Source organism: Bombus impatiens, unplaced genomic scaffold, assembly GCF_000188095.3.
Source record: "Bombus impatiens unplaced genomic scaffold, BIMP_2.2 scf_0969, whole genome shotgun sequence".
In the NCBI taxonomy this organism is placed as follows: Eukaryota; Metazoa; Arthropoda; class Insecta; order Hymenoptera; family Apidae; genus Bombus; species Bombus impatiens.
The window spans coordinates 346,540-371,004 of NT_177388.1; the positions used below are offsets into that span (position 1 = coordinate 346,540).

Genomic DNA, 24,465 nt, shown 5'->3' on the forward strand with positions numbered 1-24,465 from the left:
ATACTTGCTCTCTATTATTAGCAATACGACACTGCATATTATCCCGTGTTCTTTCCATCCAGCGGCCAAAGACACCGTGGGCGCCGCGCTTTTTCGCTGGGACCGCTTGTGCAAATAGTTTCGACGCGGAGCATGCGTAAACGGCCAACAATGCATTCCCCTGCTTTTTCTCCATTCGCGAATTCTCCATACGATTCCCGAGTTTTTCGAGAGGTAACTCATTTTACCGCTCGAAATACATAGCTGTTTCATCTTCAGCATCTTCAGGCACGTTCCAAAGTTTTTCAACAGCTTTATTGCTAATTTTAAAATATTCCGAAGGAATTCTGGATATTTATTGCTTGGAAAAGTTCGTAAGTTTAGGAAAAAATTTAATTGAATAACGTATATATGCTTCATTTAGATAACAATTTACTATTGGATCGGATCGTTATTCTGGAAGATTTGTCTCGTAGCAATGAATTCTTCCGAGTGTTTCTTGCGGGTTTCTGAAATATTCAACTTCTCGCTACGAAGAGGACGTTTTGTAAAGACCAGAATAAGTGGTACTTGAACGATGATGTAAATTCTTGGTGAATTCTGAACATTCGAGTTAAGGTCATTTTTTGTTTATTTCTTCCATCGAAATATAAGAACGTAAAATATTTCTTGTTGAAAAACGATATTTTCATAAAACAAGCCATAATAGCGTGCATCCATAATTCTGGAAGAGCTAAAATGCGTAAACTTCAAACAGTGCAGAGCCTCCATTAGCATCTCTCATTGAACTATCTTACAAACATAAAGCAAAACACCGAAGTTCGAAAATCAATGTCACGCGCGTGAAAAGCCGACTTTCCTCACCGGCCAAAGGCGGGTTAGGCTCGATACATAAATAAGGACGAAAATATCTGGACAACGTAGCGGTTTATCGGCAAAAGCAACGCACGCTAATGACAGCGTGACAAAAATGTCTGCCCACCGCATCGAAACCGGATCATAATGCAGTGAGCATAGAAAGGTCTCTCTCTGCCAGCGGAGCTTCGTTCCACGCGGCGAATACGTCGCGCGAGCTTGTAACCGCGGCTCGGTTCTTATCGGTCGGATTTACGATTTCGATTAGCATGTGGCCGGCGTGTCCGCCTTCCTGGTGGCGTGGAGGCACTAAAAACAATTATCGCCCGATATATTCGCGAGACGCGGACGGACGAAAACGAAGAGGAAGACACCGTCTTACGTCTCGTTTCAGGCCGGTTTCGCGGAGCGTTCCAAGGCGGACTCAGCCTTCCGTGCGACGCATTGTGTGCAGTTTATCTTTGCGGCTCATAGCCTGCTGAGGCCACCAGGAACGTCCCAACAAGTTACGTAAGGTTAATTGCGGTCGTTCGGCTTGCCAGCCTGCTCCGCGCTCCTCGCCAACCTGTGTGATGCGTGTCTTGAAACGTGCGTGCATCGATGCCGATCGTTATCACTGGGGCCTTGCTCGCGAGGACATCGATATTTACGCAATTCAATCGCGTGAGAGCCCTGGATTGTTCTTTTCATATTGTTTTTAGGAGTATTTAAGGTTTCGTAGTTGTTAACAAACGATTTGATTTGAACAAGGATGGGGATCGAAACCTGATTTTTATTATGGATTCGCAAAACTTTGCATGGTCGCGATAAATTCGTAATCGATGTTTTAATGAAGTTGAATTAAGTTAATAGATTTAGGTGAATTTTTGATACGTACAGGAGAACTCCATTTGAACGTGTCAAGAGACAAACAGTTCATACGTTTGGAATTAATACGAGTTCATTGATTCTCCCTACTACCTACAATTTCTTATTCAAATAGTAGCAGTTTACGTTTAGATAAGTGTATTTAATCAACAGGCATCCCAATGAATAGAGTTCAGATGAGTAGAATTTTATCGTAGTAGAACCTCACTGAACCTCGTTTATCCGGACAAGTCGAGAGAAAAGCAATTTGGATAATCGAATAGTTTCGACAATCTCTTCTTATTAGTTCGGATTTCAATAGGTGCTGATATTCGGAAAACTGGAACTGATCAATTGATTCTATATCACGCTCAACTGTCCCTTCTTTAATATGTAAGTACAATTCAACAATACAATTTAACAATACAATCAATTATCTTTCCAAATATTAAACACAGCATAACAAAACAATAAATCTATTTTGTAGTGTGATTAATCATTCTCAACTACTAAATATAATACAATATCTCGGCCACTCATCATTCCACAGAAACCAGCTTCAAATTACCATAAACAAAATCGCCATCGTGAAAAATCGTGCAGCATAAGTGCAGCAGAACGTTATCATTGAACTTGCGCATCCCTTACACGCGTAGCTACACGAGAACGAGCAAACAATAAGCCACGAAAGAAGGAGCAAAGCACATTATGCGAAGATCGGTTGGTAAGGGCGAGCTAGCTGGGTCCTCGATCAATCACCCACGCAAAAAAGTTCGATGGTATCTTGCGGCCATGGAGACCGTCCTGGTCGTTTCTTCCGTCTGAAGGGACAAGTCGAGTTGCAACCGATTCGACAGGTTGGTACACATAAGGCGTGCACGCGGACGAGAACAGCAGAAAACGGAAGTGGGAGAGAGAGAAGGACGCGAAGGAGCAAAGAAAGCGAGATATACAGAGGACGAGAATCCGCATGACAAGCTTCATCGACCAGTCATGCTTATCGCACACCTTAAGGCTCGTTTGCAAAACAAATTATTGGAAGGATAGTCTGCCGAGCTGGAGGAGCCGGAGGAGTAAAATGTCTTTTCCATATTTATATACGCATGTGATACAATCGTGCTATGCACTGTCTTCCATAGGGAAAATAATACTATATTGTTTGTTTAACTCGCAGTTTTCTTCGTATTTCATTAATTATGTAGTTTTTTGCTTTCATACGAGAAGTATAAACCAATAATTTTTATAGATAAATTGCATGGTCATAATGCACCTAACGAGACATATCAAAATAAAGTAGAATAATACAATAGTAAGTAAATCTAATATTGAATTACACGATGGAAACCATAGAAAATAATGAAGCCTGTGTCCTCTTCAGTTTCAGAATTACATGTTTTAACTAAAAAGAGTGAAATGCCGATTAGATACCCAATCCTATGTCGTAATAATAATTTAGATCTTGAAACTTCTTTTTAAAAGAAATTTATTCTGAAAATTGAAACTGTTATTTTTTTAATGCATAAATGGATAATTAGAAAAGCTCTGACGAGCTAAAGTTGATCACATTACACGCTTCTTTTTTTTGTTTTTACGACATATTCTCTATAGCTTACTTAAACATTCCAAAGATTTAATCTGATAGAACTAGCAGCAATTATGCGGGTGTTGTAAAAAAGTAAATTCATTGGAGTTCCCCTGCTCCAAAGTTATTCGTTAAGAAATATAGTCACCATCTACGACGGCGTATCATCACACTTTATCGAACGTTCCGTCACGCTTCCTGGATGTAGGTTTCGAATGAATTTTCTGATCATATCATTGATATTACGTGTAAAAGTCAACATGGTCCCTTCATTTCTATCCAGGGAAAAAGGGGTATTATATCAAGGAACACGTCGTTCAGATATTTTATGTAACTATCCATCGTGTTCCACGAGATACAGTAAATAACAGAAAATGTGAGTTATTTTCGAACGTTTCCATGCGTATTATTGTCACGAACAGGTATTTGCGAGCTGCTGAAGCTATTCATTGTGCAAAGCGTTTACACGACAGTGCGATATGACGCGCGAGTCATCCTGCAAAGATAAAATTCAATCACACGTCAGAGTTACATGGTTTTTCCATATGAAGATCACAAGATAAATCATCAAGTACGTTCTTCATCTTTTTTAACGTGGAATCGTTCGTTCTGTGTGCTTCTAATTGTCTGGAAATTTATAAATAAACGTAAAAGTATACGCAGAAGAAAAGGCAGATAAAAGATCGTTAATATACTGACCGAGCAAACGATTTTTCACAAATGAAATGAAATTGTTCTCGTTTCTGACTTGGATACGTGCTGCGTAGCCCACTTTGAGAAAGTAACGGAATACCTCGGCTCGAAGAAGCGGAGGCGTCGAGCTCATAGTGTCAGCAACACCTTTATGGGTTTAACACTCGTTAAACGTTTGTGTACATTTAGTTGAGTAATGAAAGGTACGAGTCGAGACAGGTACATAGGCTACTTCCATCGGTGTGAACAAGTCTGTAGAATTCCTAGTTGCTTCAGGACTGCATGAAGTTTCGAACATGTTAAGCTTCAAACGGAAGCGTCGTCGTGATACTTCAAATTACAAGTTCACAAAACTTAACATCTCTTAACATTTCGTACAATAGGAAGGCTAACATATTGTTGATGAATAAATTCATCAGGAAATGGTTTATCTAAATGAAAACGTATAGCTCCATTTCTTGGAAATTTTGCAAGTACGTCCACCTAAACAAAATTTGTATTGGTGATAAAATGACTTCTTCGAACCAGAGAAATTTCTACTTGAAATATTTTTTACAGTAGATAGTTCGGGCGATAATCGCAGAGCTTCATACTTTGGAATACTCTGTAAAGGTTTTTATTACGATTTTGAAACAAACGAATCTATCGATATATAGAAACACCGAGCATGCGCTCGATGAAGGATTTGGAAGCAACAGTTAATCATACACCCAGCTAGATTCTTTTCTATTCTGGCTGCCTCTATCCTTATCGACGTCATAAATTATTCAAATTACGAAACAACCGATAACTACGACAACGGTAGAAAAGATAGGCAGTGGCGGCGTGGCTGATCTCAAAAAGACAAAATGAAGGAAGAAAAGAGGAGGAATAGGAAAGCTCGTGAGCTAGAGTAATCGCGGTGCGTGGTTCCACTGTATCTCACACGTGCGAAGGATATCTCGACGAGAGAATAAGAGGCAATACATAGTTCCTCATCGAATGGATCCTCGGTGGTTTCGAAACTGGTTTCGGATCGCGACGACTAATTGGAATTAAATGCAATGCTTCCCCCTAGTCGCCATTGCTGACGCTCGAATGATAAATGCTGTGATAGCGACAATAATTAGAGGTACACGGTATATCCATTCCTACGCGAAGCTGTTCCCCATCGGGACACCTCGCCGTCACAATCGTCCTCTTCCCTTGGCTAGTTAATCACGCGACTCTACGATTCCGACTAGCTTCGTTCCTTGAAGATAAACTTCGTTATTATGTGGCGCTTATGCGCGGGTCTTGAGGATTCGTCGATCCTTGGCCACGTGACGCAACGATGCCGTTATGTGTCGTCAGAGGAAAGAGAGGGAAAATTCTTCTGAACCAAACGTAGATGATCGGGCGATACCGACTACCTTAATTGCTTGAATACCGATTTGTACGAGAGACCAATCGGAGCGAAATTCGAAGATTCAAAGATTATCTGCATAGAATGACATTTGTTTGTGAGAAACGTAGAGGTGATAGGAAGGAGAATTGAAATTTGAATGGAAACTCTTTGTGATGGATTTTGATAGACTTATGAATGTAGATGAGAGATGTTAAAATATGTGACAGACACTCTATTTTATAAAATGAATTGTAGTTAGAATATTCTTATGATTGGCAGATATAAAATAATTTAAAAATAGATCATCATAGTATTATGGTAAAGGTAATAGGAATTAAGTTCTGTTTATTAATACATTTTGTATATATTTTTAAACTATCAGAAAATGCTTCAAATATTTAACGATTAATTGTGCAATATAATATAAAAATTAATAAGAAGCCCAGAAATTTTCCACATCCTTTAACACCTTCGAACAGCGAGAAACTAAACTTGGCGCACGAAAACTGTAATTTATATGTAAATCTTAACACTAAATTTGAAAGTTCAATTCTAATATCTAATACATGAGGATGCTAACGATATGTCGAGCCATAAACACAATTTTGCCCCAGTAACCTACAATAAGAAACTGCTATAATCCGCTTCTACAAGTCATGATCTTGTTACATGAAACTTGCTATTAACCTTGTGTATTAATGAGTTGAAATCAAGGAACACGATGTATGTACGATCACTCAGCGTATCCAAATTTACCTTGTAAATGAGGTTTAAACGCTGGCAGCTTAGAAGAAAGCGTCGCACCACCCAACTCGAGTAGCCTGAACAAAAACGGCGGACGTCGAGTCAGACACGTCCGACAAACAAAAAGCTCGCGACTCGGACGGTTGCCAGGTAAAATTCAATCTCAGCCGCGATAACTCCGTACAAGCGAGGCCGTCGCTGCGTTAATCGCTGTGCACTACCTGATCGTGCTCGTTGCTGCGGGCTGTTCAGTGGCCACGAACCGTAGCCGAGCATTCGCGATTTATTTACGTCGGTGCACCGTAATCATCGCGTCAACTCGAGTAGCACGATCATAATGACGACCGGTAATTACAAAGTGTATTACGATTGCGACATAACCGTTGCCTCCTCGCACCCTACGCATTAAAGTGTCAAAGAGTAGCCGACCAACCGCGCTTTAGGTCAAGGAAGAAGGGATGCATGTTTTGACATACATATATATTTTTGGCGAAGGATTAAAGAAATACATATGGGTAAGGTCAGGAATAATCTGGACATAGAAGACATGTACGGTGGTTCATGAAAGTATTCAAATACTTACCATGCATAATACTTATGTAGATATACAGGGTGGTTGGTAACTGGTGGTACAAGCGGAAAGGGGGTGATTCTACGCGAAAAAAGAGGTCGAAAATATAGAATAAAAATTTTTCGTTTGAGGCTTTGTTTTCGAGAAAATCAACTTTGAATTTTCGCTCGGTACGCGTGCACTTTATCGCGTCTCGTTATAACGGATCTCACTGTAGATCGTTGTTTCGACGGAAAAATTTAAAAAAAGAAAAAAAAAATTAAAAAAAAATTTTTATTCTATATTTTCGACTTCTTTTTTCGCGTAGAATCACCCTCTTTCCGCTTGTACCACCAGTTACCAATCACCCTGTATATTATGTACTATATAGTACATTTTAAAAGTTCTTTAGCATCATAGTTAGACACGACTATCATGGTTGTACTGATGAAATTTTATAGCAATTTGAAAACGTATACAGAAATAAGAAAAACAAACATACTAGTTTAATTATGATTTTTTTCAACAAAAACCAATTATTTCTATATAGATCTTGAATCTACCAATATGAGCCTTCAATATCGATAGACAAATGTTTTTCTTTTTGTTTTATCTCGCGACTTGGCGGAGGGAAGCGTAAAAACGGGGAACGCAAGCTTCGTACTATCTTCTTGCCGTACGTTCAACGGAATGTCTAATAAAGTCTGAGTCATGTCTGTTGGCTACCGCAACAAGAACTTGGTAAAGCACAAAGAGACTATATACACTGCCGGACGGAACATCTGATCGATCGGTAAACCGTGACGAAGAATGCCTGAGGGAAAGGATTGTTAATGATCTTGACTCTCTGCCTTACCTACTCCGGATTCACTGACGAGGAATGTTCGAAGAAAAACCGACGTTCGTCTCGCTTCGTAAATATGAGTCAACCAGCCACATCGCTTAGGAAAACGGAAATTCGCAACAGCTCTGCCAGTCAGACCGGTTGTAAACGCAAATGAGAATGTAACAGACGAGTTGTAATCATAATGGTTCGCCGCGATTTTCGACGGGATCCGAATCAGGCCTTGCCCAGCTGTTACCTTACAGAATTAGCGTAATCGACGAAGGTCGACGCAAACTGAACGACCGTTTCTCCGAGTACTCGTCGAATCTGCGTCTCTTCGCGGAGGAGCGAAAGAGAAAGAAATAGACTGGAACTGCCCATTCCATAAGAGCTGTTTAGAACCATTAACGGCTGCTAAATACCGCGAGCATCCAACATCCTGGGTAAGCAGGCTCTTTCCAGTTCTCGTCTCCTTCCATTGAATGTCTTGTAGCGGGTTCCTTGCTGGGAGAGAGAGGTTGCGAGGAGGCCTTGCAAGGTTACCTATCTCTTAGCGAGGTCTATGAACCTCCTTCGAGTTTGTGTTAACGAGTCTAACGTTACCTAACTTTCAGTTCTCATATGTCAAAGGGTCTTTTAAAAAACGTATTGAAAAATTTATGAAACATTATTTAATTACACTAGGTATTTAATTATACCGATTGTAACATAATTGATGAAACATCCCGTATTTCTTTTTTCATTTCTGGTTACTGGTCAAAATTGATTTTAAAAGATAATCACAGAGCAGATTCGTAGCTAGGGGAGAACTATATGTATATGTTGGTAATCGCAAAATGGATGTGTTTAAAACTAATAGTCGACTTTGTAATAAAAGGCATAAACTTGGCGCCACTTAGAATATCGTTAAGTAACTCCCTTCATTACAATGTTGACACGTCGTGTTACTTATTACATCTTCATCGTTAATTGAATGTTACTATGGTGTGTAACATGTAATTATCCTGACGCGCACTTAGAGGAATTCAAGGTATATTGAAAATACGACGCGATCGAGATGATTACATGACGAAGGTTATTACTGAAGCATGACTTACAGTTTACCGCTTGCACCATCTAAATTTACCCCTTGAGTACTTAATGAGAGGTTTTAGGGAACGTGTAACTAGAAAACATCGAGTTGGTACCTTCACGGGTAACGAACACGATGTTATCAGTGTCAATTTAACAGGATCTTTAATTTCAAAGAAATTCGCGTTTGTGGTAGTTTACAAACTTCGTTCTCTAATTGAATAATAAATGAGCCGTTTAGAAGCCACATTGATCAACTCCATAAATTGAAAATAGAGAAAAATTACAATCGCTGACTAATATTTCGACTATGAACTTTCCTTGCAATCATAGTAATTAACTAATATGCCAACATCTTAATGATAATGATCCAGCAGAGGCACAAGTAATGACGTTGCACACAGAAGAAATGAGATTTCGTCTGACTCATTTATACAAACATTCGTCTTCTTTAAACGGTTACAAGATTTAATTGCTCAGATATAAGGTACCATTTTCATTTTTTGATATAAAACAGCCAATTTGACGTGAATTTCCATCTGCCATTCAGTTATCACACAGTGCAAATATATGCATTCAAAACAGAAAGGTCTTAAACTCTATATGTAACGATTCCATATACCATAGAATACAAGCGTTAACGATTAACAAAGCTTTTATTTGCAATACGTAATGTTTGATTATCGATTACTAACCAAATAACATGTTAAACAACTAACCAATAGATAAGATATTATCGATGGTTATTGTTTTATAAAAATAATAATCTACAGTTCGTACAGTGACGAGCTTATGAATAGAGAAACGCTTAGTCTTAACTGCTAGTAAATTCAACTATGAGTTTTATTTATCCTTTTATTGTAAGGTGTATATACTGCATTACTGGTAAAAGAATGTTGAACAGAAACTTCTATCCTAAGTTTAGCAAATGTCTCTAAGAAGGAACCATAATTGTCCAAACAAATTTCCGGGGAACAGCATCCTTCATTTCACTTCCATATGTAAGCAAAAAAGGTAGAAGAAGACGAAGGTTCACGGACTCCAGAGAGTTTTCGCGTAATTCCATAACAAACGATTATCCGGGCAACCGAGTAATCCGTCTGGAAAATAAACGGCGGTCTCCCATAATGCGAAATTAAAATGTTTCAACCGTAGCCAGCAGGCACTGTAGCAATTTAAATAAACGGCACGTCGCGTCGTCTCGGCTGCAGGAGAATAAGGAAACGCTGGCATGTCTCGAATCGGTTCAGACGCGGTGTTTGTTTAAGCGACGCCAAGAAAAGAGCGGAGATTCATGGGATGCCGATGAACGACGGATTTCGTATCGAAAGCGCGGTCTACGCGCGATTAGATTCCAGCTCGCGTCTTCCCTCTCTCGTGCACCCTTTAATTACCAAGTATTGTGCGGCGCCGCGATCGTCAATGTCCTTTTGTTCAGCCAATGTTCTCTTATGCTTTGACATTCTCATAATGTCGATTGACAGTCGAAGGTCTGCACAATTGCGTGTCCCGAACAGTGCACGCGCGGAATATATGCCCCGATACCAATTCGTTTCAAATGTCACTGGGAGAACGACTGGCTCTGTTCGCCGATTTATCGAGAGTAATAACTAGATTGCGGATGTTTATGCACTTATACAAAACTTAAAAATACGAAAATGCATAGAATACATATAATATGCAAAAATATATAAAGTACGTAGCACAGGTTTTAGTAATTAACGTGTGAAACAAATCTCTGCTTAGATTCCACTTTTTAGTCGAGTTCATAAAAAAATAAATTTGCATAAACATTCGAGATCTAGTGATAAGTTAATTGGTGTGATTATATTGCTTTTTTGCGCAACAAGTTATTTCTGCTACTTGAATAAATCACGTTTTAAAATTTATTTTATTCAAAATTCTTCGCATAATTTTAAAAGACCAGAAAAAGGCTGTACACAAAAATACTCGTTTCTCCGTAAAAATATGTAAATCACTCTGTCCACTTCGTGACAAACCATTCATAATCCAGCTGACATTTGACCGTCATTAAAATACACTTCTTTAAAAAAAGTACATTCGATGTAGTCATAAACGAATATATTAAATTCGCAGTCAACAAATTACAATTTCTCAAAACCAACGACGATCATCATCCGCAAATATCCAGATTTTTTCTTAACATGAAAAATCATCGAGCTCGTGGCTCCATCGAGACGAAATCAACACCACGTGGCAAAGTGTTCGACGCACTTCGTCACATTTCACTCCCTCTTCCATGTAAAACAGAGTGTCACGCGAGAAAACACTTGGCAGCCACAAAGCGACGACGAGCTATCGTTGCAGAAGTCTCGAAGCACTTCGGATCGCGACGAACACGACGCGGTGTGCTCGGCCTCGCAGTTAAGTAAAAGCGACACACGATACACGGCTAAACGAAGAGATACCCTGAATGGGTCAGACTATCCACAAGCGGAGAACCACGATGGATGCACGCGTAGAGGAAGGTGAGGCCAGGAAAAATACAATGAAGCGTGATCAGTGTGAACCATTTTGCTTGAGAAGCCGCGTGCACCGAGTATAAGGTGCTCTATCCTCTCGCGATCCTCGAGTCGCAGAACTGGTTTTACACGCGGTCGATTTCGATATATATAAGGACGCGAGATACAGACAGAGAGGAAACCACGAGGTAACAAAGAGGGAAACATCAAGGATCTTCACATGAACGACGACGCTGCGATCCTCGCGATCCATTGATCCTCTATTTGTCTAATTAGAAGCACGAGTATTCTCTCAGCACTACGCAACGATGACAATCTTCCTTTTTTTCTGCATATACTTATACCGGACTGCTATTTTTTTCGGTCGAGCCTTTGACGAACAACGACACAAATTAATTTGCTCATTATTTGACGTCGAGGTCTAGTGTCGAGGATGATGTTTCACTTGTTTGTTCGATGAGAGCTCTAACGTGGAAATCACGGTGATAATGTCGGTTCCGCGAACACGCGATGCGTCTATTGGCGGTGTACAGCGATGTAAAGAAGTAGAAAATCACGCGTGGGAATTTAATTTTCTTGGTGACTCACGACCAATAACGTGCAATCATGATTGGTACTTATCGTTAGTTGTCGTAGAGTCATATTTTTTGTACGAATTACGGTTATGCTTTACGCTGCTTTCGGGTTAAGCCACGTACTTTATTAGGTTGTTTAGAAAATATGTTCATAGCGAAATTTAAGAAGGTTCGGGTTAGATATGCATTTTCAAAGAATTAGTATTTTATTGAATAATATATTAGTTTAGCATTGTTTCGTTGAAAAAAGGAAACCTGTTTTATGAACGAATTTTGATTATACTTCTCCTTCGTTATTTTCAGCATTTATGTAAAAAGAGTATTTGTACAACCATATCATTACGCGCCAGAGATTCATAATAAAAATACTACGAACCTTCCGAATAATCTAATATATGAAAATTATCCATTTTGAAAGAAATTCTTCGGCCTTCTTTTTCAAAGCAATTAATTTTACTTTATCAGGATGACTCTCAGTTTCTCAGATTCTCGAAATACAGGAAGTCCTATCATGAAATACTTTCATTTCCTACTTCATGATAGAGATTTGAAGACATAGTTATCGCGGTATCATTATTTGTTCTATCAAAGGAAAACGGCCCACACTTTCCAGACTTCCTGTGACCTGAAAATCATGATGACAATGTTTTTCACGAGTATCTACATCATTTGGAGCCCGTCCGTTTCTTGGCTTCCTCTTTTGTTTAATTTCATGCACGACTGCCGACAGAAAGCTTTCATTCGCAGCGACAATAGCCCCTCGCTCTTTAATTGTCTATAATTGTTTTCAATTTCCTCCGAAGCCACTTCTGTGCACGACTGAGCAAACGATAAAGATATTCGACGAGCAATTCTATGATTTGTTATTTTGAATTTGATATATACCCGTGGAAATATTTCAACAATTAAAATGAAAATCCTTGATGAATGTATCGTATATTTTATATTATTAGAATAGTTAGAATTATTAATAGAATATGAACATTTTATCACCACTGTGATCGAACACAGTTATCATAATTATAGGTATCAGTAATATTTGAAACAAATTCGAAAATGTACACAGAACCAACATAATCCTAATAGCCGTGTCCCATTACAATGCTAGTGAAGTTTCAACAAGCTTTACATAATATACATAATATCACATAATATACATAATATACATAATATACATAATATACGTAATATACATAATATAATCATCAAAGTTTCCTACAATAAATGTTTGAACACTTTCATGAATCACTCTATGTAATAAAGCATGTGATATTTTTTATTTAACATCATCTCTGAATGCTATTTTTATCACAACTCCTCGTTTACCTCCATCTATCGTTCCTATTATCTATTAGATCGTCTTCATTTCCTGAATCATTTAAATTAACTTTCAGTAAAAAGCAAATAAGATTTATTCCTTAAAAATACTATAATAGCGCATTTCTACCGAAGACAAATCGATAATTCAAAGCGGTTAGTCATATGTTTGTCTGCGTCCTCTTTCCCTATCCAACAGTTCCGTAACGAAATGATAATTCCCAAGTAACTAATGGAGCAATTTGAGACTTTTCTCGCTCCGCGCGTAGCGAAAGTAAGAGGTCGTCGAGAATCATAACCGTGCCCTAAAGGGAGCGACATTTACGTGTCCCGCGAATCGTTGTTTCGATTTTGCAAGAGCCACGCGAGTTACATACGAGAGCTCGTCGAACGGAACTCGTTCGGCTATGTAATTCTACGTGAAAGTAGTAGACACGTCAGGCATAATTTTAAAGCGCGTGTTACCGCGCGAGCGCGCACGCGTTTCGTGAACGATGATGAAGTATCCTTTCCGCGTCCCGAAGTCGAACGTTCCGCAATGTCGAAATCAGTCGTGCGAATAAAAATTGTACCCGAACCCGTATATCCCAACCCTGCCTGGAAAACAAATATGATTCACGAGAAAGCGTAGCATGCTTTCAAAAGATAAAAGTCAAGCTACAGTTTTGCACGGTTATAATTCATCGAGAGCCACGCATAAGTAAACCATGCGTTTACAATGGTGCTGAGTATATCGAGCCGCGCTTTTTTCAGTGAAAGACGATGAACGAGATTGCTTAATAACTGTACTTCTATCTTACTTCTCTACTATTTGTAAACTTCATGTCACTGAATGTCTTAACGTGTCACAAAATTGACAGAGTCGACTTTACCTGTAAACTGTCGGCTATAAGTATTAGAACACCTGTTGGATTTGGTATAAATTTACTTAAAAAATAAAGCTGTCAATGTGGTTCGATAAAATAATAATATGTAAATGTAAAATAATAATAATTTATCAATCAGGTTGTAAATCATTCTAAAAAGTTTTGTCGTACAGTATGTATTATTTAGATTCTTAAAATATACCTGAAAATTTCATCTACCAATCTTATGATAATAAACTGAAATTTCTCAATTTCGATAATAAGTCTGACTTATTAGTATTCCTTAATAAGAAGTACTATATTGGCGTAACTATTAATATCCATCACGTTGTTGGAAAACAAAAAGAATCAGCGACAACGACAAGTCAGTTCCAAACTCTTGTTGCTCAAACAGGCTCGTTAATTTTGCATCGTTTTAGTCATTGTTTCTTGCGTTCACGAACAGCTTAGCTTCCTACATAGTACCGGGCTTTATTAACAGCGAATACTTCTCAAATAATAAATTACTTCGTCCAACTGACGTGTATGTACATTCAGATGCACCGCGCGCCTTCTTCTTTGTCGATAAACCTATCAGTTGAACGAAGAATTTACAACATATTTAAACCTCATACCGCAAGTCGCTTGTTACTAGGGAAAAAAGGAAAAAGTATTGAAACTAAACGGTGCGTTGCCAGCCGTGGACTTAATGCCTCGCGAATATATGCATTAAAATATTGAAATATAAACGCGACGAAACGATAGTTCAATATTATATAATGTGCGTGCAATCGATTTGAAACTATTTATGTACACGTATATAGTACGTATACATATAATACGTATGTGTAACTGTTGGTTTTATATTTCTTACGTTCTCTCAAATAATACTTACTTAAATGTCTCGATGTTTAATGCAAATATAAGTAGCATACAATTCATTAAAATATTACAAATGAATAAAATCTAAGATTTCAAATATTCTGTTTTTCACTAATCATCGCTCTACAAAAAAATATCTAGCCATGCAATTCTCTATAACATAAACTTTTCAAACAACGAAAAAATTCCATCACTCCAATAACCATTTCTTCCTTCCTACCTATATCAAGTTCCTACTCGATGTTACACCCCATATTTTTATTTTCCTCTGAACGTCAACGATTAAATGCATCTCGATGGAACATCGAGGTTTTTATCGTAGAAGAGAAAAAAACCCGTGCACGCAAAAGCATTATTCGGCGAGTATACGAACGTTCGATCCGATAATGTGGACGCATCGCTACCAACGCATCGCAAAAGGGGGAAGCACATTGATGTCAAGTGAATAAAGGCCGGGTTGCGCATAAATATTTCATACATCGTACTGCTAGATATACAGATGTCTGCGGTCATACGATAAACCATTGAAAGATAGACGGAGGAGAATGCGCTTTAACCGTTCTCTGCGTCAGTCATCGTCAGCGCTGTTCCATAAAAATTAACGGACGTCTCATTTTTGCGAGCGGTGCGTGCCGCGCAGGGAACACGGCATTGCATATAAAATGTCGATGTGATATCTTCTTCACTGAGTACAATCGACTCTGTAATAAATCATTTTTATGCAACGCCGAACGATAGGCAAGCCTTTCACCTCGATTTCTGCTAAACGATTCATTCGACCGTCTCACTGGGAATTTGAAAACCTTTTACACGCGATTAATTGTATTAAATTATCGGAAAACTTACAATTCGTTTTTAAATAAATAAAGAAAGACTAATTTCGATAAGGCATATCCAATAAAATCCAAGAAAATTTTGTATATTTTACTTTCAAACTATTTATAGTAAGTAATAAAAAGAATCGAAATAAAAATGTTTTGTGTTTAGAATTTTTATATAAGTAATTACATTATTTCCTCGGCATTATCAAGTTCCATTTGACGGTACGTACTTCGTAACACGAAAGGAAGCAAAACCAAGCGGTAATCCCATTCAAAACCGAGATATGCGGACATAAATAACCAAAAATCCTTTACGTTCAATCTCAGTTATAATACAGGGACGTATTATCTGTGGAAGCAACCGGACTTAAGGATTAAAATCCAGATCGTGTAAAAATATTAGACATGAAATATTAAAAATAATCTGATTCTGACGACGTAGAATTTTTCATTTTTATTGCTAAATTATTCCTCCAGTGCCTCTGACTTAAAGTTTCGTAAAAATCTAGTCGAACTATCAATCCATACGAAGAAAACGATGAAAGCTACATTTTACAAATTTTATTGTCTGCAATTTTTTGTTACAGAACAATATTAGCCCACATCTTTATAAATTATCATCTAAATTCAACAATGTACTTGCTATTTGTAGAAACCTCCGAGTAAAGTCGCAAATATACAAGCAAAATTTGACGATAGAACTTGTTGATCAACCTAACTAATATCGTGTTTCATATAATATACTACAAGAGACATACAAGTGAAAGAGAGACGCGTGCGTGAGAAGAGGCTCAACACCGGAAATAGAGAGGAATGGTCACGGAAGGAGAAGAAGGCGTTTAACCGCTCCTGGCTCTGCGTCCGCTAGTCAGCGAAAACTTCAGCGCGATTTTACATTGCGTCATAAATGCAGGATGTAAATCATGACCGGTGATGCGGTCGATTCTGTAGAGGCACGTAAAGCTTAGTAGAAATGACAGTCAGAACGCGGGAGGGAAGTAAGCTTAAAAGGGAGAAGACGAAACGCGTTGGCGACGCAAAACGTCGTAGTAATCGACTTGAAAGGGCTTCCTTCGCGGCGAGATTGATGCTTCCGTTCGAATCGAAGAGATCGTACCCAACGTAATTGTAAATTAGAGACTGTTGAACAAACTGCTGCTTCGTAAATTATATTATATAATAAAGCTGAGTGATTCTTATTTGAAAGGCTGGGCTGTCGATGATGATTTTTCGTGAGAACAAGAATATTATATTATTGTGTTTCGTAAGTTATTGAGTTTGTAAGAGATGTCTTTTCAGTCAGAGTTTAGCATGGTATCGGTATTGGTATTACGATGTAAAAGGTTCTATGAATACAGCGTTTCCATTCGAATCGAGGAGGAATTGTACTGGTTGCGATTGTAAATCACATGATACCAGACAGCTTCTGTTTCTTGTGTGCTTATTTGCTTCAACAGGTTTCATGGCTTTTTCAACGCGATGCATCAAAGCGTTGCTGAAAGCGTTGACGTGTTCCGAGAGGTTCTCCGAACGTAGTCAGCGTTTCCATTTAAATCGAAGAAAGTTCTATTGGCTACGATCATAAATCAGTGGATAGCAAATAGCTTCTTTCCTACAATACCTATTTATAACTATCGCAGTATACTTATTCGAAAATGACATTACTATTCTTCAGTCACTTGGAAACTAATTATTGACCAATGACCATTAACAATTTTTCTATCGAGGAAAGAAAAACATACTGAGTCGATATATTTATTCCACGTAAAAGACATCAAGAAACCATCCAAATGAGCAAAATGTTCTAAACAATGTTTCCTTCGAATAGTTTTGGCATTATCAATTTATACTACACATAGCTTTATCCAGCAATCAAGAATAAATACTCGATTGCTGCCGGGACATCGAATATACGTAATTGATTGAATTCGAATCGAATTCAAACTAACCTACCACTCGTATACAGTCGATCAGTATGGCTGCTGAGTCGTTCACACATCGACCTCCCCTGCTCCAAACCTAATCGTCCCTACACTTCGTCAAGAAAAGAAACATTTAGCAATGTCTTGCATCGGAAGTTCCTTTCGATTATAGCCGCTGGTATGAGGATCGTGCTGTGTATCGTGAATCACGATGTAGTTTTTCGCGAAGACGCTGGACACGAATGCCAACCACGTATTTCCACGGAACCGCGGCAAAAACGAATCTCATCATTAAAAGCGCGATCTCCGATCATGAATACCAGCACGGCATGAGACTATAAACAACGGCTGCTATCTTCACCACAGTCACTCGAGATTATTTTACGTGAATTCCACGCGAGTACGTGATTACACGTACCTACAACTGTTTCCTTTTTATAGTTTTCTCCAGCATTTTCTTTTTACTCGATGAGTTACTGGTAGATTTCATTCTTTCGATCAATGCGATTCAAACCGATCTTATGAATGAAATCGTAAAGGAATATCAAAGGGACTGGACGCTGCGGCTGCTCTCTCAAACGATATTTGCCGAGTTTCATTGTTTTACGAACTAGATCATGTACGAATTATAAAATATACGTATAACGAAAGTGGAGTAATCTCAAATAGAAGAAAAGTTAAATGAAAAGAATTTTTGCATTTGTAAATACTTCATGAAGAACGTACTGAAACTAAGGAGGAGACTAAGCGATTTTAAACATAGTTCCTTGCGGTAGGGTGTAGAGAGGCTGCAGCGCGGAACAGAACATCGAAGGGGCGTAGTCTTTCCCAAAGGACAAACAACACGTGTTGCCCACGTGATCTTTCATATGCACCGAAAGTTGCGTTGGGCTCTATCTAAATGTAAACTATTGAAAAAGTAAAATAGCTGACCAAAAATTTTAGTATTTCAGTATTTTTTTGTATTTTCGAAACTTTGTAAAATCATGATCGGCTAATAACGATCTGTGAATATATATGAACGACCCAATATGAGTTTCGCCAAACCATTGCATAAAGTAAACGAAAGAAAATTCAAATGCGTCTTTTTTTAGCGAGAAACGATAACAGATTCGTTTGCTTTCCAATTATTTCAATCTTCAGCGATCAATAACCGTTGGTGTGTTTCAAAAAAGAGAAAAATGTGGAGAAAAATCGAAGTCACAATCTTATCACAGACGAGAAGAGAGTCCTCGGTACAAGTCTTACGACAAACACGAATATCTGTGTGACTCGACAGTCTGAAAACACACGCGCATTATGTTTATTCGGAGGTGATAAATGTCCGACCGCCATTCACAAGTCGGCAGACTGTCGATCACGCCGGAAACATCACGTAAGAACGATTTATGGTCGAAGAAATACTTTCGTGATCCCATCCACGGTAGCTCGCACGTGTTTCCCATAAGAATTCGATCGGTCGTGGCAATCGCTACCTATAATATGTAGCTCTTTACAAGAAAGAATCCATCTTGTAGCTTGCTTTTCGTATAAACTCCAACGAAATGTAAACTTTGGCAAAATAGACAACATTTCTATTACGAAAATAAAGACACCATTTCACATAGGACCTAGAAATATCAGTAGTATAAATATCACTATCTATAAATTAAATTTCAAAGTAGTCTTCAAGAATTATTCTTCGTGTCCATACACTTCACCATTCCACTCAAACACTAAACATGTGGAAAAACCTGTCAAATTACTTATTTTATTCGTTAAATATTATATTCGCTTTGCAATTCCATGTATCTTACATTATTTATACAATTTTATCAATTTGGTCGTATCTATTTTATTACTCCACATGACTGTCCATACTGTAAAGATACATAAATCCTTCATCTCTGGTCTCTTATTTACCACGACTTTGCACTAGTCTTACGAAATATGTTGAGAAGGTCGATTAAAATTTGCTTAATTTTGTCTTTGTTATTTCCTCACCTTCTTACTTAACCATCCATAGAACTTCCTCTAATTACGACTTCGATGCGGTGTCTTTGCAATACCATAATCGAGAACAATAGCATACGAACACATCGCATAGCAAGTGTTATGAAATCTTAAACACGGTCTATCGTTGATTAAAAGCGCGACACGTTCGCAAAATTTGCTCATCGGCATCGCGTGTGTTTTGACTCGCAGAAAATAGCTCGGTCCCCTGGCTCGGATGAAGTACCGGCTACGCGCCATTGTCGCGGCACTGGATTTTTTAGTTTCGCAATCATTCGCAGTTGACACGACGACAATTCGCTTTCTGTGCGACTATGTGAACCCCTTCTATGCGATAATACAAGGAATACAACACTGTTGGAATAGGAACGGCCGTACGTTACAACGATACCGGAACTCTTGTCGACATCAAGACCCTTTTGTCGACTCTGTATCTGGTTCGTTCGAAACGTTTGATAGATCGCGATAAATAGCGATAAATAGCGGTAGATGGCGGAAAGGGAGGTCAGCAGGAGCACCGCGGTTTCAATCAACGAGCTTCCGTTTGACAACGTAAAAGGAATTTTATTTCGAATGGTAATGTTTCGATCATATATCGATTCTTGTCATTGATAATGCTGCAAATAAAAGAAATCAATTTTGTATCTATTGTAGAAGTAAATTTTATAGGTAAATCATTTTAGCGTTTCTAATTGTCTTAGTCCCACATCAAAGAATAGGTATTAATATTAAAATCAATTAATCTTACAGTATTAACGAATACAAATGTCGAGGTCTTATTTAATGTTAAACGTAGTATGTACATTCGTTTTACGTTTATGACATAGTTAATTAAATCTAAATCATAAAATGATTCATTTTTATGCACGTAAATTTTTCGTGATTGGAAAATGTAGAACCAGGGGTACATATCACAGGCGGGCAACACAAGGGGTCACAATTGACGCGTGCAGATTTAATCGGCAAGGAATTCCAAGAGGATGATGATCCTCGATGATGTCATTGCGACATTGAACAGAATCGTAATCAGGATTTCGCCTTCGAGAATCGCGCATACTCGCCGAACGACTCGTCGGCAGATACCGATCGGCAGTTCGATAAATCGACCGATTACGAACCACTACTACCGTTTGTCGCTGCTGCGCACTACACAGCGACCAGCCAGCTCTCTTCGACTCGTTTAAAAGCTACACGCGGATGACTGCGTCGCAAACAACACGATCCTTTTTATTCCGTCGATACGAGCGGTTATTTTCCAATCTTTTTCAGGTTAACCCAATCAAGCGAAGTATCGATTGTTTTTTCTCGAAGCAGAATACGTTAAATTGTTGAAATGTAGTCTGCATAAACTTTGGTGAATTATGACAATCGATATAATGCACGTAAAATATTCGTCCAAAATATTTGCCAAATATTAGAACAATTAATGATGATAACTATTAACAAATAATATTTCTAAAGTATAAATATGAGGATTACCATGAGAATGTTGATAATAAAGAATTGTAAAAAAAGCTTAATGCTCGTTATTGTTAAAGAGAATATGTGATATTATGACCTATATTTCAAATAAATATCTTCAAGGCAACAAAACAAACGATGATTGTAATTTTTAACGCAAATTGAGTTCGTTTTAAAATCAATGATAATACGAGTCAATATGCATGAACTACCTAATTAATGAGGAAGCTTCGCATAAACTGAATATACCTCGTCGTACTTTCGTAATATAATGATACCGAACGACACAGTCATGCTTTGACAATGAAGAATAATTATACAACAGTAGTAAAATTAAAATTAGCTATTGTTCAAACAATAATGAGCAGCATTAGATAACCGAATGGACTCTTCTTAACAGTAGTAGCGACATTATTCCACAGATTCATTTGCATTGTGTTTATTTATTGCTTACTCATTGTTGACTTCTTTTAAAGTTATAATATCTAATACAAATAAAATACAATATAAACTGTTTTAAATAAAAGTTCTGATATTATTTTCGGGTTCTAATTATTTTAATCTAATATTTTAAAATAGTATTATTTTCTTTACATTAGTATTATTTTCATTACACTATTTCCTATAATATTATTATTATTTTGGAACATTAAAAGCCAGTAAAATATAAATATATTTGAATCTAATGTTTATGCAAAACTCTAATAATTAGTGGTCCCAAAATATATTTATAAAAAAGAAGGAAACAGTCTTAAATGTTTACCTTTGTGAGGTTCATAAATGTGTTTTAAAGTAAACCCCGATTATTAGATATCTACATATAAAGAAAGTGAAGTAACCACTATAACGACAATCATAAATATCTGATTCGTAAAGATTTCCATTGTCAATTTCAGATAGATCTCGAAAGAATACTCTGTTAACAGCTGTTCTTTGTTCCGGTTAATGAATAAATTATGTTACCTTGAATTTAGAACACCGATTTTATTGCTATAGTAATATTCATGTAACGCCAATGTCAGGTGATAACGGAGCCAGCGATAAGAGTAATACAGTGATGGTTATCTAGGATAACGATCTGAAATAGCATCTAACGTCAAACGTAAATAACGCTGAAATTGCAGTACAAGCATCCACGATGGATTTGTGGGAAATATTCTAAAACAAATGGTTTCACAATCTAGGTTAGGTCTGGGATAAGTCAATACGATTATCACCTCACTTTCGACACTCAACAGAACCAGGTTTGACAGCTCGATGCATATAGCGTACGTGAGTGTCGAATGATTTGATAAAATCATACCATAATAAATAAATATCATTTCCGTTTATATTTTTGCTAGTTGACATGAAAATAAACGACGCTCGACTGTTGTTTACATTTCGAAATCTGTCTACTGTTCGTAAGTATTGGAATCTTAGAGTATATATAAGTAGTATATTCTATAATATTAACCTTAGTCAAACATATGAGAAAAAGAAAATGATTTCTTGTATTGTTTTGAAAAAGTTCAGTTTTTATGATACATTTCTAGAGGATGCATATGTTAAATATACTAGAGTTACTAATTCATACAAGAAAAGAAATATGTACATATATTAGAATCACAAATGTTGGAATAATTATGAACAACAATGAATAATCAGAAATAATTAAGCACGCTACTTATACATAACACCATAGATGACCCTTAGGCAAACACATCAGTCAAAGCGATGAAAGTCAAAATGACGAAACATGTTTTTAACCTGGAATTTTCGTGCAGACAGCTTGGCCGTTCAGAATCACGACATCGTCGACAGGACAGCGTATATCCACGTGTTCGATCGCAAGGTTAAATCCACTTGTACAAACGCGGCGCAAGACACGCTACAATGTGCCACCCGCCGTGTTCTACGGCCACGAGAGAGATTACCACCAATAACCACGATTTTTCACTGAGAAAAACGCGTTAGGACCGTCCACGGTAACCAAACTTCACCGTATGTATCGCGCGAAATTCAAAATTCAGCCTGCGATGGCGCCTGTGTAGCACGTGGCGTTTGGCGTCGTTACACTTTTCAAACTCGCGTCTGCCGTTCGTTTCGTGCGGCGTTTCCTCGTTCACGCATGTTTCAAACTCTGATCCTTTCTACGACAAGTGCCCCGCAACGAGGAATGAGGACCGCCAATAAAGTCGTAATTACTGTCACACACTACTGAATATTGATATCCTTGGACAAGCTGCTCAAAAATCTATTCTCCCTAGAAGATTTTCTAGATGATTTCTTACAGCGATACAAGACTGCCACCGAATCGATAATCCTCTGGAGACACGTCCTTGTGTGAGTATACGTTAATCCAATTTAATCCAAACAAGTCGCACGTTGCACCGAAATTGACGCGCTCGGAACAGAACGAAACGAAACGGAACGTTGAGCGCGCACCACGAAAAACTACTACAAGAGAACCGTCTGGCACGACCGCCGCGGCGACACTGAGAAACGACGACGACGTTCAGCACTGCTTGCTGCTCGCTCGGCACGCTACTACTACGCGGCAGGCGGCAAGCCGACCATACGAGCACTCTACCCCTCTTTCTTTCTCTCTCTTTCACTCCCCTGCAGCGTTCCTCTTTTACACGCGGTTTCTCCGTCCCTTTTCCACCGTTCCTCTTCTTTTCTACCGCTACTCTTTCCGCTCGTTCCTCTTTTTTCCCGTACTTTTCTTAGTCCCCCCTCTCACCTTTCCAATCTAGGTATTTGTTACTTTCCACTGTTTTTACCGTTTCCTCTCTTCTTTCTCTAATCTCTCTTTGTATCAACGGTTCTTGCTCGTTTCCTTCCGCCACTTTTCTTCTTCTCGTACCTTCGTGTTTTCTATGCATCTTCTTCTGACTCTTTGTGCCTCTGTATAATCTTCTCCCCTCGTTCCCTCGTTTTTTCCCTTCGCACTTTTTCGCTCGCTCACGCTGCCTATCTCTCTCCCACGCTCCCTTATCTCCGTCCTTATCCGCTTGTCTCTCGTTCCGTTCTGTCCTGGTCGCCACGACCCCCTCTCTGTCGTCTCTCTCTCTTTCTTGCACTCGCGCGCTACCTGGAAGAGACGAGGAGCTGTCAAAGCAATGACCAACCGCCGACTCGGGCGGGAACTCGTCAATGTGATACGTATATGCGTCCCTTGCTGCAACTCTCGCGCGGTTCTTTTACCGTGTACGCATAAGTACATGCGTGAACGCGTACGTTATCAAGGTATTAGTGCACGTTACTCCCAGACGTGGGTGTTCATCGATGAAAGAAGTTCCGCAGATTTTCGACATGTACCATGATGTTTTATATGTCTGAGTTTCTTCTGGTGACGAAGTATGCAGTTCGTTCTTTTAACTTGAATCGGGTGTATACTTAACCTCTCAAGTATTTGGAGTCCTAACGCTGGAATGCATCGAGGTTGACGAACCTCCAATTGCGCTCTATCCGGCTGCTGTTGAAATTTTTTCGTCGCATCTGGAAGTAAGCAAGCTAATTAATTCAGATGAGAAAATTTATTTTATGATATAGATTGTAGATTCAGATGCTTGTTCATGTTAATTGTACAGTGCAATCCTGTTTGGCTGAACCTGTGTAGGATAAATGCTGTATACATATTGTAAATTAATGCACATGATGCGCCTCGGTT

The 24,465-nt window shown here is 38.4% G+C and overlaps 1 protein-coding gene across 2 annotated transcripts in view; it reads right to left on the reverse strand.

Moving 5' to 3' along the window:
• Positions 1 to 23,890, reverse strand: part of LOC100745795 (rho GTPase-activating protein 7) — a 356,581-nt gene extending 332,691 nt beyond the window's left edge. The window contains exon 1 of one of the 2 annotated variants that reach the window (XM_003493120.4): positions 22,560 to 23,890. The gene's annotated coding sequence lies outside the window, so the exon portion shown is untranslated. The remainder of the gene's footprint in view (positions 1 to 22,559) is intronic. The other variant, XM_012391197.3, reaches the window with a different exon arrangement.
• Between the last annotated feature and the right edge of the window lie 575 nt (positions 23,891 to 24,465).